The following is an 18125-nucleotide window of genomic DNA, read 5'->3' on the forward strand; positions in this document are numbered from 1 at the left end:
TTCTCTTCTTCTTCTGGGACCCCTATAATTCGAATGTTGATGCGTTTAATGTTGTCCCAGAGGTCTCTGGGACTGTCCTCAGTTCTTTTCATTCTTTTTTCCCTATTCTGCTCTGCAGTAGTTATTTCCATTATTTTATCTTCCAGGTCACTTATTCGTTCTTCTGCCTCAGTTATTCTGCTATTGATCCCATCTAGAGTATTTTTAATTTCATTTATTGTGTTTTTCATCATTGCTTGTTTCCTCTTTAGTTCTTCTAGGTCCTTGTTAAATGTTTCTTGTATTTTTTTCTATTCTATTTCCAAGATTTTGGATCGTCTTTACTATCATTATTCTGAATTCTTTTTCAGGTAGACTGCCTATTTCCTCTTCATTTGTTAGGTCTGGTGGGTTTTTACCTTGCTCCTTCATCTGCTGTGTTTTTTTCTGTCTTCTCATTTTGCTTATCTTACTGTGTTTGGGGTCTCCTTTTTGCACGCTGCAGGTTCATAGTTCCCTTGGTTTTTGGTGTCTGTCCCCAGTGGCTAAGGTTGGTTCAGTGGGGTGTGTAGGCTTCCTGGTGGAGGGGACTAGTGCCTGTGTTCTGGTGGATGAGGCTGGATCTTGTATTTCTGGTGGGCAGGCCCACGTCTGGTGGTGTGTTTTGGGGTATCTGTGGACTTATTATGATTTTAGGCAGCCTCTCTGCTAATGGGTGGGGTTGTGTTCCTATCTTGCTAGTTGTTTGGCATAGGGAGTCCAGCACTGTAGCTTGCTGGTCGTTTAGTGAGGCTGGGTCTTGGTGTTGAGATGGAGATCTCTGGGATATTTTCCCGGTTTGATATTACGTGGAGCTGGGAGGTCTCTTGTGGACCAGTGTCCTGAAGTTGGCTCTCCCACCTCAGAGGCACAGCACTGACTCCTGGCTGCAGCACCAAGAGCCTTTCATCCACACGGCTCAGAATAAAAGGGAGAAAAAGTAGAAAGAAAGAAGGAAAGAAAGAGGATAAAATAAAGTAAGGTAAAATAAAATAATTAAAAATATAATTATTAAGAAAAAAAATTTTTTGTAAAGTAAAAAAACGGACGGATAGAACCCTAGGACAAATGGCGAAAGTAAAGCTATACAGACAAAATCTCACACAGAAGCATACACATACACACTCCCAAAAAGAGGAAAAGGGGAAAAAATAATCTACCTTGCTCCCAAAGTCCACCTCCTCAATTTGGGATGATTCGTTGTCTATTCATGTATTCCACAGATGCAGGTATATCAAGTTGATTGTGGAGCCTTAATCCGCTGCTCCTGAGGCTGCTGGGAGAGATTTCCCTTTCTCTTCTTTGTTCGCACAGCTCCCGGGGCTCAGCTTTGGATTTGGCCCTGCCTCTGCGTGTAGGTCGCCTGAGGGCGTCTGTTCTTTGCTCAGACAGGACGTGGTTAAAGGAGCAGCTGATTCGGGGGCTCTGGCTCACTCAGGCCAGGGGGAGGGAGGGGCACTGCGTGCGGGGCGGGCCTGCGGCGGCAGAGGCGGCGTGACGTTGCACCAGCCTGAGGCGCGCCGTGCCTTCTCCCGGGGAAGTTGTCCCTGGATCCCGGGGCCCTGGCAGTGGGGGGCTGCAGAGGCTCTCCGGAAGGAGGGTGTGGAGAGTGACCTGTGCTCGCACACAGGCTTCTTGGTGGCGGCAGCAGCAGCCCTAGCGTCTCCTGCCCGTCTCTGGGGTCCGCACTTTTAGCCGCGGCTCGCGCCCGTCTCTGGAGCTCCTTTAAGCAGCGCTCTTAATACCCTCTCCTCGCGCACCAGGAAACAAAGAGGGAAGAAAAAGTCTCTTGCCTCTTCGGCAGCTCCAGACTTTTCCCGGACTCCCTCCCGGCTAGCCGTGGCGCACTAACCCCTTCAGGCTGTGTTCACGCCGCCAGCCCCAGTCCTCTCCCTGCGCTCCGACCGAAACCCGAGCCTCAGCTCGCAGCCCCGCCCGCCCCGATGAGTGAGCAGACAAGCTTCTCGAGCTGGTGAGTGCCGGTCGGCCCTGATCCTCTGTGTGGGAATCTCCCCGCTTTGCCTTCCGCACCCCTGTTGCTGTGCTCTCCTCCGCGGCTTCGAAGCTCCCCCCTCCACCTCCCGCAGTCTCCGCCGGCGAAGGGGTTTCCTAGTGTGTGGAAATTTTTCCTCCTTCACAGCTCCCTCCCACTGGTGCAGGTGCCGTCCCTATTCTTTTGTCTCTGTTTTTTCTTTTTTTCTTTTGCCCTACCCAGGTACGTGGGGAGTTTCTTGCCTTTTGGGAGGTCTGAGGTCTTCTGCCAGCGTTCAGTAGGTGCTCTGTAGGAGTTGTTCCACGTGTTGATGTGTTTCTGGTGTATCTGTGGGGAGGAAGGTGATCTCTACGTCTTACTCTTCCGCCATCTTCCCGGAAGCTCTATAAGCTTATCTTTATCTGCTAGTGTTGGAGGGTCTCCTGCAGAGGTTGGGGGGGTGGTGGCTCACCGTGGGGACGAAGAGGAATTTTATTTATTGATACAAAGGGGTGAGTTCACGGAAACGAGAAGGGATTGTTTAGTAAACTGGAGCTGTAACAATTGAGCTGTTCCCACCCCTGGGGCTGAGAGGGGGGTGAAGATGGAGAGGTTACTGAACCAGTTACCAAAGCCACAAGAGGAAAGAGTTTCGTAAAATGTGAAAAACATGGTTTGAAAAGACACACGCAGCCCAATGTTCACTGTAGCACTGTTTACAATAGCCAAGACATGGAAGCAACCATTGACAGAGGAATGGAAAAACAAGATGTGGTACACATATAAAATGGAATATTACTCAGCCATTAAGAAGGATGAAATAATGCCATTTGCAGCAACATGGATGGACCTGGAGGTTATCATACTAAGCGAAGTAAGTCAGAGGGAGAAAGACAAATATTATATGTTATCACGTATACGTGGAATCTAAAAAAAAATGATACAAATGAACTTATTTACAAAACAGAAACAGACTCACAGACCAGAGAGTGAACTTATGGTTACCAGGGGGAAGGGGTTGGGGGGAGGGATAGTTAGGGAGTGTGGCATTGACAGGTATACACTGGTATATTTAAAATATATAACCAATCAGGACCTACTGTAAAAAAAAAAAATTATTGGTTTCTAAATTGGTAGTAAAATATGCCAAGATTGAAAAAAAAAGTGTCCTCTTGAGAGATTAGTAGTGACTTTTAATTAAGGCATCTGTCATCTCCAGTGAAGCTTACAGGGAAGCAGCCAGGGAGATACACGCCCTTCTTCTCCTTTCTTCCTTCCTCGGATTTCCTGTTAGGACTTCCCACTGGCCAGAGGGCCCAGGAGCTCTGCTGATGTGGTCCATGATGGTTAGAGTAAAGGTGGAGAGCGTGTCTCCACCAATTGGAAGAGGTACCGCACACCAACCTAGTTTACCGAGTGAGAACGGAGTCAATCAAATATTTTACTTTCTTGATAACATTCAGCTGTGGTGCAAGAATGGTAGTTTTGAGCACGTGGGCATTTCTAGAAGGACAGGCTTCGGTGTGAGAATTAGATGCAGCCAGAGGACAGCACAAGGGGTCTGGGAGGACACGGTAGCCAGGGAAAGATCTTTGCCTGCGTGGGTAAAGGATAAGCTTTGAGGTGGGAGAGCAAAAAAGGATGCTGTACATGACATTTTGTAGTTGGCAAAAGCACAGAATCCACTCCCCTAATTTTGCTATTAGAGGTTGGAGAGTTTATGGGCTAGCTCGGAGGCCCGTGAGAGTCATTGCAGAGTCAGTGTTCAAATCTTGGTCTATTAACTTGCTGTCCACTCAAGTTTTCTCTTTTCAACACTGTCTCCTGAACAGATATCATCAACTTAACATTTTGCCAAGATTCCTATTGACAGTGGCTACTCTATGTTTGAGCTGCGTTTTTTCTTCTTTTTTTCAAATTGAAGTATAGTTGATTGACAATATTTTATTAGTTTCAGGTGTACAGCATGGCGATCCAATATTCTCATAGATTATACTCCATTCCATTTAAAGTTACTACAAACGAATGGCTACATTTCTCTGTGCTCTACAGTATATCCGTGTTGCTTATCCTTGTTGCTTATCTATATTTTTTACGTAGTAGTCGGTATCTCTTAATCCCCTCCCCCTCTCTTGCCCCTCCCCCCTTTCCCTCTCCCCACTGGTAACCACTAGTTTGTTTTCTATATCTGTGAGTCTGTTTCTCTTTTGTTATATAAATTCACTTGCTTTACTTTTTAGATTCCACATATAAGTGATAACACACAGTATTTGTCTTTCTCTGACTTATTTCACTAAGCATAATACTCTCCAGGGCCATCCACATTGTTGCAAGTGGCAGAATTTCATTCTATTTTATGGCCAGGTAATATTCAATTATATATTGAATATATAATTCAATGTAATCTTCTCTATCCATTCATCTGTTGATGGATACTCGGGTTGCTTCCATATCTCGGCTATCGTAAATAATGCTGCTATGAACATTGGGGTGCATGCGTCTTTTCAGATTAGTGTTTTTGTCTTTGTTTTGGGTGTATGTCCAGAAGTAGAATTGCTGGATCATATGGTGGTTCTATTTTTATTTTTTTGAGGGCACTCCATACTGTTTTCTATAGTGGCAGGGCTACATTTTGAATGCCATTTCCTGTGTTTCAGGCAGAAAAATATACAAACGTATACGTGGAAACTACTTAATGCTCATTATATATAGTTTATCCACCTATCTATTGATCTATTGATCTATCATATATCTGGCACTGTGCTAGGTGTTAAGATACTTATAAGCGAAATAATAGTCATGGTGTCTGCCCTCAAGTGGTTTACCACCTACACTGTCTCACGTATAGCCTTGAACATCACCCTCTGTTTTCTGTGGTGTTTCCTGGGTTCTGTTCCCAGACCTTTTCTCTGTGGGCTCACTGCCTGAGAAGAGGTGATTTTCCAGAACGGAATTGGGCATGAAACCTCCAGTTCTCTGAACTTAACGTTGACGGATCTGGAAGAATCATGAACGCAGAAGAGTGAGACATCTATAAGTGATGTGTGTGCTTCTGAGATGAAAACAGAAAGTACAGTAACATCAGAAAGCAAGGACTATGTTGGGAGTTCCTCTGATAATTACTGGTAGAATGCATTGAGGTCTCCCTTTGGAGCTGAAATGCCATTAAAAAAAATCATAATGGCTACAAAACCTTGGAACTCATGAAAGTTTATAAACAGAAAATAGAGATATTGAAGAAATGACCTGAGGTGGAGACAATAGAACCTTAGACAAAATTATAAATGATGCATAAAAGTAAGAAAGATATGAAGTTCCACCATATTCCACACTGAGCATATACCTGTTAAGCTGAGTATATGCTTATATACATGAAGATGTGTTTTTGGCACACAGCTTCTGCCCTAGAGGTACAAAAGTACACCGTGTAAGTTAGTTACTGAATGAATAAGTTAAGACAGAGATGAGATCATAGTCAGTTTATTTGTTCTACCATTTTTCCTTTTATGCGCATTGGACATTTTTTTTACCTGCTTTCTCCTTTCTGACATTTCAGAGTACACACAGTGATTTGAATTCCGAGATATCCGATACAAGAAAGTTGGTGGTGAGATTTACCCAAAGAATCAAGCCTTGAGACATTGAAATCTTACAATAAACCTATGTCATCATATAACATAGGCAGATCTTCAATAAGCATCCCCGGGCGAAACATACAACTATACACACAGGGTGGGAACAGCAAAGCAGACAGTACCCCTGAGGCCAGCCCCTTATGCTTTTCTAGCTGGAACCTCGCCTTCTGTCAGCCTTTTGGAGACCACCCAGTTTTCCTGGATTTTGCTTCCAGAGAAAAGAGGCTGCCTTTGCCAGGCTATGAGACTCTAAAGAAGATTACTAAGCTTAGCTGCCATTTTAGGATTCAGACATTCATTCCACGCTCTAGTACCTAGAGAGAGGGGAAAAAAATGAGACAGGCTTTTCACGCTCATAAAAAAACACCGGGCATTAAAGCTAATGGACAGAAGGAGAGATTTGGGCTGTGGACTTGCCTCGTGCGGGACGGATGTTACACCTTTCTGCTGTGTCTTTGCTGATGCAAAGGCAGTGGCTGGCTGAAGACTCCCATGGGGGTGGGCCTGAGTACCACCCCCTGGCCTCCTCTGGGGGTCAAGATATAAAAGTGGGTGCTTAGACAGTCAGCAGGTCTGATTCATATCCTCCAGGCAGTACTTATGGGGCATTTTGGGCCCATCAGATGGCTCGTGATAAAGTACAGTGGTGCAGTTTGTATTTTTACCACAGGCCAATTACGAAGGGGGAGAGAGAGTGGTAAGTACAAATGGTTATGTCCTTGCAAAGCAGAAACAACAGTCAGAGCAGCTGGAGGAGAGGAAAAAAAAAAAAAAAAAGACACACAGAAAGGAACTAGCCAGCCACTTAAAGCAGTTAAAAGGGTCAGGCAGCTCGTGCCATGTTGCCCACCCCCTGCCAGAAAATCCCTTTTCCTGCTGGTTTGTGGAGCAGTGGAGATTTTCAACAGGGAATAATTGTGTGGTAACATATGTTCATCCAGACGTAGATTGGTGGGCTTAAAATCAAATAGTATTTTTTTTTTTTAAAAAGGTCATTGGAAGAGGAAATGATGTTTCTCACATTCTTATCAGAGTGCTGTAAGGCTTGCACTCTCCCGTTTTGTGATTTAGCCCTTCCCTCCTATATCTGTTTCTATTCTGCCTTTAGAAAGCCAGGGGAAAAAGCTTTCGAAAAAATTTAATCATTTGATGACGATTTTTTTCCAGCTTCACTGAGGGCAAGTTTTTGAGTGTGGGCTTGTAAAAACGCACCCTTTCTCTGATGTTCAGGGTGTACTACCTACTCCATGAAATTCTCTTGGGGCCTGTCCTCACCAGGCTGCCTCTTAGCTTGCTTTTATTTCCTTGAGGTGCCTGGGATCGCTGGAGAATAGGAATAAGAAGAGAGAGCAGGGGGAAGGGAGGGATGGATAAAAGGGGAAATAAATCAGGGATTACTTAACGAAGCAAGGAAGAGAGAGAGGAAGGAGGAAAGGTGGAATCAATGGAAAATGTTAGTAATTTGAACAACCAAGAATAACATCTTGCTGGTTAAAACAAACGATGGGAAACAAATTCATCAGTCCTGCTGACTGCCTGTGGGAGGAGGGGCAGAGTAGGAGAGTTGGGGTAAATACACCCAGTTTATGAATATCTGAATGTATTTGGTCACTTACGACATAATGATTGCTCCTGAGACAGGGGAAAAAAGAAGAAATTTTCTAGGTAATTTAAGCCCTAAATGCTGCTATTGAAAAAAACAGGGGTGTAACAGAGCTAGGAATAGGGGTGACATATCCATTTCCAGATGGCTGTTTAAGCTGATGGAATTCGCTGGTTGTTTTTGCACATTCTAGTTTTCTTTTTTTAAAAGAAGTTTTAATATTTTATTTTAAAAAAATTTTTGGCCATGCAGCATATGGGGATCTTAGTTCCCCGACCAGGGATCAAACCCGCGCCCCCTGCATCGGAAGCGCAGAGTCTTAACCCCTGGACCGCCAGGGAAGTCCTGAACATTCTATTTTTTTTTTTGGCGGTACGCGGGCAGAGCTCTCACTGTTGGGGCCTCTCCCGTTGCGGAGCACAGGCTCCGGACGCTCAGGCTCAGCGGCCATGGCTCACGGGCCCAGCCGCTCCGCGGCATGTGGGATCTTCCCGGACCGGGGCACGAATCCGTGTCCCCTGCATCGGCAGGCGGACTCTCAACCACTGCGCCACCAGGGAAGCCCTGCACATTCTATTTTGACTTCACTTTTTCAAACACAATTTCAAGCTTTATCTTTTTACCTGATTATAAAAATGCAACCCAAGTGTCAGCCCTGTGCTTTCCTGACTCAAGGATCCCAGTGCTGTAGTCTTAGGGGCAGGTGGTGTATGTCTCACGTCCTTTTCTGAGTTGTGCCCCTGGCATCTGCCTGAGTCACACACAACCCTTGGGTTCTTCTGGGTGAAAAAGAGTGGCCATGTGAAAAGTGAGAGGGGTAAGCGGTAGCTGTGTCTCTTGATCTGGATCTCAGGTTATCTGTGAAAGTGTATCTCAGAGCTAATTCCAACGAATAGGAAGATCTTCTGCAAGTAAACAATCATTAGCAAAAAGCAGGAGCAAAACCACACAGTCCATCTAACCTATTCTATAAATTCACTGAAGTCCTGTAATTTCTCCTCTTAGGGACTCCAGCCATCACTTCAGTGAAAGGTTCACTTGAAACCCCACTGAATTCTCGAGACAACCTTCTCTCGCCCTTCATTTCATCAATAGGCACCTGGGAGTCTTTACACTTGTGGCTGGATGCAGGACTATTTAGGAATCTAGACTCACCCCTGAAAACATAGCCCTCAGGCTGCTCTAGTTACCTGTTACCCTGTTGGTGCAAAAGGAGGAGGTGTCTTTAAAACGTTTTAGCCACTTCACAAATTTGAATTCTACAAATTTCACCAGCGATTGCCCATTTCTAATATCCATTATGCTCATTAACAACCCATTAATTTCTCCTATGAAAACCCATTTCTGAAATTCAGTATGCTAATTAGTAGAACCATTTCTTGTTCATTAGAGATGTGGATTACAGAAGGGCTTTCAGTAACTGCCTCTGGAGTGTGGCCTTTCTGATAAAATGCTAGCTGACCGCCCCAGAGTGTGGATTCCTGATTAGAACAATTGTCTTCTTCTAGGGTGTAGCCTAAACTAGAAAGGAAAAAACCCCGTGCACATCTATATTATACTATATTTGCTAAAGTATTTAGTAACTTATGGATACGATAGGTCATGTGAATACAAATCTTTTTACTGTAAGTTTAAATGGCTATATAATATTAACTGTGTGTGTACCACAATAACGAATTCCCTTTTGTTTGGACATTTATCGGAGCGTCCTTATTTTTACTCACCTGTTTGGTTTCTTCCTTAAAATGAATTCCTAGAAATGGAATTGCTGGGTCAAAGGTATGCATGTTTAGATACACACTACTATACATAGAATAAACAACAAGGTCCTACTGTAGAGCACAGGGAACTATATTCAATACCTTGTAATAACCTGTAATGGAAAAGAATCTGAAAAAGGATATATATGTGCGGGTGTGTATACCTGAATCACTTTGCTGTACGCCAGAAACTGACACAACATTGTAAATCAGCTATACTTCAGTAAAAAAGAGATACGCATGTTTAAATTTTGATATATGGTGCTGCTGCTTTCCAAAAGGGCTTATCTTGATTTAGATGGAGGGCATATGAGAATGTACCTTTTCTTAGGCACCTGTCGGTATTGGTATTGTCAGTATTCTTAATCTTTGCCAGTCTCTCGGTAATCTCACTCAGCCTCATGGCCTTAAATTCCACCTCTGTGCTGACGATTCCCAAATGTCCATCTCCAGTTCAGGGAGGGAAGAGAGCATGGGAACATACCTTGTAGATCCAGCTGACTCTTCGACATCTCCACTTAGATTCTTAGTATCTAAGAATATTCTTAGTCGAAGAATATTCTAGTATCCTTTCTGTTGCCAAAAACCTTGATGCCACCTTTGACTCGTCGCTCAGACATTCAATCCTTTGCTGTCACGTGGCCCAAGTCACTGATATCTCTCACCTGGATTAATGCAATAGTCCCCGAACAGGTTGTCTTACTTCCGGGACAGTCTAGTCTTCACGTGGAAGCCAGAGTGATTCTGAGAAGTTGTGAGATAACATCACCCCCTAGTCAAGACCCTCCAATGCCATCCCATCTCATTCATAGTAAAAAGCCTGAATCCTTGCAGTGGCCCACAGGGCCTGGGCGATATTGACCACTCCCACCTATGTCCACTCTTAACCTTGTCTTCTCCCCCTCTGGACACACTGGTCTCTTTGCTTGCAGATCAAAGCCTCAGGATTTCACAGTGGCTCAAAGCTCTGCCCGGATCACTAGCCTGGCTTGCTAGGGAGACCTTCCCTGATGATCCTATTTAAAATGCCACCTGTCCCGTCCTTAGTAGCCTTCATCCCCCTTTCCAGCTTTATTTTATTTCATAACACTTCTCTAGTATATTATGTAGCTTATGTATTCATCTTGTTTACTGCTTATCTGGACCCAGTGGAATGTACATGTCACAAGGATAGAACTTTTTTTTTTCTGTTTTCTTTATTCCTGGATCCCCAGCTCTTAGCATAATGCTTGGCACATAATGGACACTTGACAAACATTTTTTTAAAAATTTTATTATTATTTTATTTATTTATGTTTGGCTGTGTTGGGTCTTTGTTGCCGTGTGCGCGCTTTCTCTAGTTGCGGTGAGCGGGCTTCTTGTTGCAGTGGCTTCTCGTTGCAGAGCGCAGGCTCTAGGCACCCGGGCTTCAGGAGTTGTGGCTTGCGGGCTCTAGAGTGCAGGCTCGGTAGCTGTGGCTCACGGGCTTAGTTGCTCCGCGGCATGTGGGGATCTTCCCTGACCAGGGCTCGAACCCGTGTCCCCTGCATTGGCAGGTGGATTCTTAACCACTGCGGCACCAGGGAAGCCCGACAAACATTTTTTTGAGGAAATAAAGGAATGAATCTGATAGGTGAGAAATTAAACCTCGTTTTTATTTGCATTTTTGATTACTAGTGGGTGAAATTTTAATAATTTTACTTGTACAGAAGGCCTTTCTTAGCTTAATAATCAGTTCACAAAGCATGAAGGAAAAAATTGGTAGTTTGATTACAAATTTAAAACATCTGTGTGGGAAAACATCCCTACCACAAACGGGACTGACAAACAGGAAAGCTACTCGCAATACCTATTTCAGAAAGAAAGGTCAATAGCCCTAATACACAAAGAGTGCTTACAAATCAATAAAAAAGATGAACCCTATAATAGAAAAATGAAGGTGAACTGGCCATTCATAAACAAGAAATGTAAAGAAGGTATCTGGAAAATGTTTATAATCACTTCATTTTTTTTTACATGTGCCTGCTTTGAGCCAGAGAGAAAGAATTTTTATTTCCTCTTGCTTTGAATGTCATCTTCCCTGAATTTAATTTCCAAGAAACTTTCATACCTTCTCTGACAACCACAGTGGATTTCCAGCTGTTTTTCCCAGAGCAAATAGAACCCCATATCCTGTCTCCCTGTTCTATAATCGCCTTCCCCCCTTTCCCCTCCTTAACCGCCAAAATACTCTATTATCATGGGCAAAACTCCCCAGAGCTCTACGGCTGGCTACAATGCTTTCCTTCACCATCAAGAAAGAATTGGAATGTGAGGACTGACACCATGCTTATATACTGAGTAGCAGTGCTATTACAAATATTTTTGAATCACACAAAATGTACAGATTTGCTATTTCAACAACGATAAAGACCTGCTCGACTTGCATAGCATTTAATGAACAGACGTGCCAGGAATGCTGACTGACACTATTTGGCTGTCGAGTTTCCCAAGCTTATTTTGCACGGTTTGTAAACTTAGGCTCTGAAATTATTTTTCTTTCATGCAGGCCAAGTGCAGCGCCCTTGTCTCACTTTGGAAAAAGCGTTGTGTCTTATCTTCAACTATGTATCTCCAAAGACAAGGAGAGATGAAATAAGAGAGAATCACTAACCAGGAAACGCGGGAGTGGAAACGGGTAGTAATAAACAAAGATGGTTTGGAGACTCTGATAAGGAGAGAATCCTCTGGCAGACACCCACTCTCCACTCTAACTGGACCACCCCAAAATTCCCAGAAGAGTGTGGTAAACAGAGGAGCACTGCCATCCCCTTCTCCCCACCCCATGTCCACGTCTAATCCCCAGAACCAGCGGATGTGGTATTTTACACGGCCAAGGGGACTTTGCAGATGTGATCAAATTAACCATCTTCAGATGGGAGAGATTATCCTGGATAAGCCTGGTGGATCCAATCCAATCACAAGGGTCTTTTTAAATGAAAGACGAAGGCCAGAGAGTCAGAAGCAGAAAATCAGAGATGGGAGGGATGCAGTTGCTGGCCGGGGCCTGGAGACCAAGGCATGCAGGCGGCCTCTAGACGGTGGAAACGCAAGGAGACATTCTCCTTTTGAGCCTCTGGAAGGAACACAGCTCTGCAACACCTGTGTGAGCCCTGTAAGACCTCTTTTGGACTTCTGACCTCTTGAACTGTAAGATAATAAATTTGTGTTTTTTCGAGCTACTGAATTCGCTGTAATTTGTTACAGCAGGAAGAGGACATTGATACAAAGAGGATAAATCTTTTGTCATTTCGCCGCTAGTGGTCATCTTTAATGTCAACTTGGAATATCTGGAAGGTGTGATGGGAAGTAGGGCCCCTCTCGGGGGCGCCTTCCATTCGAGGTCACATCCTGAGGTCCATGGGTCTTGGGTCTAGCTGCATAGCAGAAGCACCTGTGGATCTTTGAAAAACCATGGATGTCCAGCTCTTCCCCATACCTACTGAATCGCGTTTGCCAGCAATGGGGGGTCTAGTCTTGAGTACTTTATTCTTCGGCTCCAGAGGTGACAGTGACGCAAGGAAACGGGGTCTCCGGTAGTTAGTTGCAGCTGCTTCCCAAACTCTCTGAGCCCACAAGACAGACCTTCCCAAAGGGGCGCCCTCCAGTTGGACAGAAAATCCACTGTCCTCGCCCCATTGCCGGCTCAGAACAGCCCAGGCCAACCTGCCGAAGCACTTCCCAACTAAACTTCTCCCTGCAGCCCACGGGGAGGAAGTTGTGGTGAGGGATGCTGGTCGCTGTTGCCTCAGGGAGATCCAAGGATGATGTTTTCTCCATCTTCGGTGCCTGGCTCTGCATTACATGGTTAGTTTTGTTTTTCTTTTTTCTTATTTTCTCTTTCCTTTTTAAGAAAAGAAATGAGAAAGAACAGAAGAAAAGAGAGTGTAGGTACCTAAAAATGTTTGTAGGAGAAACTTTGTAGGAGAAATCGGATGGTCCTCTTTTTTAAAAAATTTGAAAAAAAATTTATTGAAAAATAGTTGGTTTACAATGTAGTGTTAGTTTCAGGTGTACAGCAAAGTGACTCAGTTATACGTATATATCTATATAAATATATATATTCATTTTTTACATTCTCTTCCACTATAGGTTATTGCAAGATATTGAGTATAGTTCCCTGTGCTATACAGTAGGTCCTTGTTGGTTATCTACTTTATATGTAGTAGTGTGTATATGTTAATCCCAAACTCCTAATTTATCCCCCCCGCCCCGTTTGGTAACCATAAATTTGTTTTCTATGTCTGTGAGTCTATTTCATAAATAAGTTCATTTGTATCATTGTTTTCGGTTCCACATATAAGCGATATCATTGATATTTGTCTCCCTCTGACTTGCTTCACTTAGTATGATAATCTCTAGGTCCATCCATGTTGCTGCAGATGGCATTATTTCATTCTTTTTTATGGCTGAGTAATATTCCGTAACATATATATGTACCACATCTTTACCCATTCATCTGTCGATGGACATTTAGGTTGCTTTATCGTTGTCACTCCTTAGGCTCAGTCCAGGACAGACACATGGAAAGAATGGTCAAAGAAGTTAGCTCTGCCCTGGTTGAACATATGGCAGATATGTACCTACACCCGATGGCCCCCCAGCCTGACCCTGCCAGTGGGAGCCTGGGGTCCGGGGCTGAGGATGGAAAGACAGGCTCCAGTGGCAAAACGAGGCTGTTCAGGCCACCCCTCAGGCCCCCAAAAATGCTGGGCCCAACGAACCGCTATCCAGTTGGCAAGCAGCTGGGGTCTGCCCCCTGAACCCATTCCTGATACCCCTGGAGCTTCTGGGCTGGGCGGCCACCCCTGCAAGGTGAGGCAGGCAGAGGACAGACAGACATCGGTGTTCTGTATTCCATGTCCTATAACTGTCCTAAAACTGTGAATAATTTTTGGCCAGTCTCCCTGGCAAAAAAAGAAAAAAAAAAAAAAAGTTGGCTTCCTGTGCTCTTATATGACGTCACACTCATGTATGAGGTCATTGTTCTAAAATTAGTTACAGAGAAGGAAGATAGAGAGTTGGGTAGATCATTAAGTCCTAAATAAATCGACCTCTCACTATTTCGAAGATTCTGAGGTTTGACCTGAAGAGGATAGCGCTTTTTCTTCTCCGTGAATGCCCAGGGGCGGGGAAGTACAGGGCGATTTTGTGGCTTCTCTGTGGCTTCCAGGAGCTCTGGGTTGCAGAGGGGAACCCAAGAAGGGAGAGTGGAGATGCCACTCTGGTGCCTGCAGGGAGGGCGCGGGGAGGGGGTTTCTGGATGAGTTAAGGGTCATGGGGTTATTGATAGTGTCTGGCCAGGGGACAACGGGGCTTATTAGGTTTCCAGAATCGATCCAAGCAGTAGATGTGTCTAAGGATGTCTCAGAAACAAGATGCTGGAAATTTTAGGGGGAGGAAAAATAATCTTCGGATTTTCTTTGATTCAGGAAAAAGGCCAACTGAAACCTTTCTCCTGGGTTTGTAACTCACGTTTTCATGACACCGAAAACTTTTCTAGACTATTATTTTTTCCTTGATGCAAAACTTTAATTCTTGGACAAGTCTTTAAAGAAGGAGAGACATGGAAAAGAAAGTGTGAATTTTCTTGGAAGCTCCCAAGATAGGTTCCTTATTAAAGTGGATAAATGTGATTTTCTTCCTTGAGGAAAGCATTATTTATTTGCAGGAGAAAAGGACACATTTGTTGGTTGATGGCTCTGTTACCATGGAAACATATAAATTTTAAAAATAAGAAAAATGTTTTAATATATTAATTTGTAGATCTCAGACACCAGCCTACTTTTTCCTTGAGGTATGGCATGGCAGAATGAAGACACAGCCCTGACCAGAGGCAAACACAAACCCTCCCTTTCTCTCCTGCCTCACAGATTGGCCAGAAGTGCATTTTAAACACACACGCTTTCAACGTGAGTAGGTTGCCTTGGGTGCATATAGAAAAATCTTTAGGCTCCGCGTGAGCTTTGCAAATCTTTGCACATTGCCTGTGGGACTTGGTTGAATAGATATATAGAGAGAAGTCATTGGAATAGCTGACAGACCACTGTCAAGATTTCCAAGTGGATGCTTTATTCAGTCCTCTAGATGTAATTAGCTCCTCTCTGCCTTCCCTGTGGGTGTGATATGGTGGAAATTGGGATGGTGTTAAGATATTAAAAAGCTTAATTAAAGTAACCCCAGTGTTATTTTGTGCCCATATCTAAACATCCCACTGCATTCACTTGTTTGGAGAGACTGTATCCTGTAGAAGGGGGAGCTTACCATGGCACTGAAGAGGCTTTGGAATCAGGTGTGGCCTGGTTCTCAATTCTTCCTCTCCCTCTAACTAGTTTGATCACCTGGGGCAGGTGACATCTATTTAAGCCTTGATTTCATCGCCTGAAAAATGGGGATAATCTTGCATTGCAGTGATTTTCTATCCATGTAAAGAGATAATACTGTCTGTATAAAGTGCCTAGCATCTTGCTAGCTCTCGGTGAGTCCTTGGTATAGCGTGGCTGTGATTATAACCATCACTGAAATATACCAAATGTGTCAGGCGCTTCAGAACGCTTCACGTGGAAGGGGGGGCCCTTCTGTGGGTTCACAGGGCTTCCCCATTCCTCAGAGAAGACCCCCCACCAAATCCCTGCTCTTTTGTTTACAGTCCTCTTGGAAGCTAAACACCATCACATTTCACTCTGCCAGTGTAAATTTGAAAATATTTCACTGAATTCTCCTTAATAAATGCATTTCACTCTTTTTTATTTATCCAAGCAATATTTCTTGAGGACCCATTCTACGCCAGGCCCTGTGCTAGGTGCTGGGGATAAAAGGATGAGTAAGATAGAAATGGCTTCTGCTCTCATGGATATCGCAGCGTAGTGGGGACGAAAAAATACCAGTGAACAGGCAGTTACAAGGCAATGAATGAATCGAGGGCTCAGTCAGGAGAATGGCGCTGCTGGGGCACCTAACTCAGGGTTCGGAGGGTTATCTCTGGAGTGGGATCACTTTTAGAACCATCTCAGAGCTGGAGGTCTTTTCTGGGGCCCTTCTCACCCTGCTGGTGCAGCCCTGAATTGCTAGAGTTCAATCATTCATTCTTCACTCAGTGTTCATCAGTGCCTGTTAGTTACCAGGCTTTGTGCCAAGCACCGGGAAAACCACGGTGAGTAAAACAGACGCCGTCCCTTCCTTTACCAAGCTGAAATAAACAGCAGTAGCCAGGATGGAGAAGTGAAGGGAGCTGAGATCATCCAGCCTGTGGACTTCATCTCTCCAGGGGAGGGGTTTGGGTCCACAGCTGACACCTGAGGGGGAACAGAATTCAGCTGGGGTGAGGGGAGAGGCGGCGGCTGGGCGTCCCAGGCGGAGGGAGCGGCATGGCGTGCGGAAGGTCCCGCGGTGAAGGAGAGCCTAGCCCTCGGAGGGATGGGCAGAAGGTGAGAAGTGCCGGAGGGCGGATTGGGGGGAGCCCTAGACCTGGGAGGGGAGACTAGAGCTGGGCGGTCCTAGGCCTGGGAGGGGAGACTAGACCTGGGCAGCCCTGGACCTGGGAGGGGAGACTAGATCTGGGCGGCCCTGGACCTGGGAGGGGAGACTAGACCTGGGCGGCCCTGGACCTGGGAGGGGAGACTAGACCTGGGCGGCCCTGGCCCGAGGAAGGCATTCCTCTCCTTCCGAGCCTTTGGGGCTGGGCGGACTTGATCCCTGGTGAGCCCTTCCCATCCCCACCGCCTCTTCAGTTCTTCTCCGGTTCTCAGTTTGGTAGGGAATGAGTGAGGCTTTCTCCAGGAATTTCGGGTTCTCCTTCGTGGAGGATGCTGTGATGTGTTGCCCATCTGCCCCTCCAGGAGTGAAAGAACTATTTTCCCAACTGCCCAGATGCTGCTGACAGAGCTCAGCTTTCCGCTTCCTTTGGGGACTGCTTGGGCTCTAGAGATCCACCTTGCCCACTTTCAGGGTGGTCCACAGCCCGTGACTGAGGGCTACAGGAGTGTAAAGGCCTGACCCCCTCATCCCAACTTGGGACAACTCTGAAGGGTCATCCCAGCTTCCCAGCTCCAGGGCTCCCTGAGGGAGTGGATGAGGTCCTCATTGGGCCGCACTGCTGCCCAGTGTCTTCCTCTGCTCCCTCATGCTTCCTCCCCCCCCACCCCTTGTACGGGTGGTGTTCCCGAGGGTGCCCCTTAACCAGCGTTCTCCCTCAAAGTTGCCTTCCCCGGGAACCTAACTTGGGATACCCTTAAAATTCACCCCGTGAGAAGAGAGTACAGATATATGAACATCACTTAATAAAAACAGACCGATTCCTAGGAAAGCGAGGATTCGGTTATAACTTGACAGAATTTCTTAAGGAGGAGGAGGGTTGTTCAGTCACGGGTAGAGAGAGCAAAGGGGCTCACAGAAATCTCCCCACCTCAAAGGCTTGTCCAAGCGAGAGGAAACCTCAGCCAGTCGAATTCAGGCCTGATTCACGAGGCCGTCCCTAGTGTGGGACACGATCCTTGATAAGCCATCATCACGAGATGCTGTGAAAGCTGCATCTCAGGACGTATATTCTGATTCCATGTTCACCAACCCCCTACTGGTTACGGGCTGACTTGCCTATGGGTCAGCAGAAAAGGGAGACTGAGGTGGACAGTCTTCACGTGGCAGGTCAATTTTTGTTGGAAATTAATGCTTTGGGATTCCGGTTTTATACACGATTGCTATTCCTCGGCTACCTCTGAGATAGACCGGCGTCCACTCTTTGTGCAGTGAAGTGTCTCTTTGGAGACAGTCGGCTGACCGTTCCCTGGAGGCAACACACTAACTCGTTGTGCTCTGAATAAGCCGGCTTTTTTTTCCTTTAAAAATCCACACCCATATTTCTGGAATCTGTTGGGACCGATCCATCCTTTGCGTTATAGGCTTGAAAGTCACCTGGCTGGCTTTTACCAAACTCATGAATGAAAGGTGTCTTAAGTATTGTTTATGTGCAGGGGATGTGCCTGTCATAATCTAATGGATCTTCTCTAATTTTGGGGGTGGTGGTGGTGTAAGAAGACGTTCAGAGTGATGGGTGAGGGGTTAAGGGCCAGTGAAGCTGGGCTTGAATTCTAGATCTGCCATTGAGTAGCTGTGTGGCTTGC

This window comes from Phocoena sinus, chromosome 5 (assembly GCF_008692025.1).
Source record: "Phocoena sinus isolate mPhoSin1 chromosome 5, mPhoSin1.pri, whole genome shotgun sequence".
Lineage (NCBI taxonomy): Eukaryota > Metazoa > Chordata > Mammalia > Artiodactyla > Phocoenidae > Phocoena > Phocoena sinus.